The sequence below is a fragment of the Marmota marmota genome, unplaced genomic scaffold (assembly GCF_001458135.2).
Source record: "Marmota marmota marmota unplaced genomic scaffold, marMar, whole genome shotgun sequence".
NCBI classification, from domain to species: domain Eukaryota; kingdom Metazoa; phylum Chordata; class Mammalia; order Rodentia; family Sciuridae; genus Marmota; species Marmota marmota.
Genome location: NW_025999990.1, coordinates 40,952,836 through 40,953,860, shown reverse-complemented (window position 1 = coordinate 40,953,860; position 1,025 = coordinate 40,952,836).

Genomic DNA, 1,025 nt, shown 5'->3' with positions numbered 1-1,025 from the left:
GAATTGTTTTTTTGTGTGGTTTCTTCCCGTTCCTTCTATTAACTTATATCCTGGCACCAAATTACTATTTTTATATACAATTCAAGAATACTGTTTTTTAAGTAAAAATTTTCCCCTTCAACTCATATTTTAATTTTACTCTCAACTGGTCTACTTTATATTACAAATAGGATTTCCCCTCCCTCTTATGGATCAGGGAGTAAATATTTCACATAGTGGAAAATGTTGGTTTTACTATAAAATTCAATACAAAAAAATACACATAAATATATATAAAAATGGAAATAGGGATATTTTACCTCACCATTAATGGAAGTGGATATAAATAGGTATAAAATAAGTTATCAACAAGGATGACTGTAAAGAATTTTTATTTCAATAAAATAATTCATTGACAGTTTCTTCTATAATTACAAAAAAGATTTTTTTCTGCTTACCAAAAATAATGCAAATTGACTTGAATTTAAATATTACAGAAATTTAGAAATGTTAAAAAATCCCTTGATTTCCAAAATCTACTGTTAATAGTTTGGCATACATCCCTGCCAATTTATTTTTTACCCTCAGCATGTTATTTTCTCTTTATAAAAACTCTTCAAACAAAAATTGGGATGAAGCTGATGGGGAAATGTTGAACAGCGTGGATGCCCTTAGGAAGATGGAGGAACCAGAGGTCCTGAGATGTGGTCAAGGGGATGGATGCATTTCTTACTGCTCACTCAGGCTCTGACCATCACAAGAGACTGTGATGAAAATTGTAATTCCAAGCCTTTTTTCAGCACTTTAGAAGTGGGGCTGGGGGGAAGCTCATCTGATTTTATTTTCAAACCTTGATACTTAAGTTTATGAAAAAATATATTTTTCTTTTAAAACTTTACAGGGATTTCATAAAGAATAAGTTTTCTAAGTTTATGCTTAGTCATATCCATTTACTAGGTTGAAAGCCTCTAATTTTTTTCTTTTGTTTTTCAATTTCCAATTCAAAAATAATAGGATTTTTTTTTTTTTTTTTTTTTTTTTTTTTT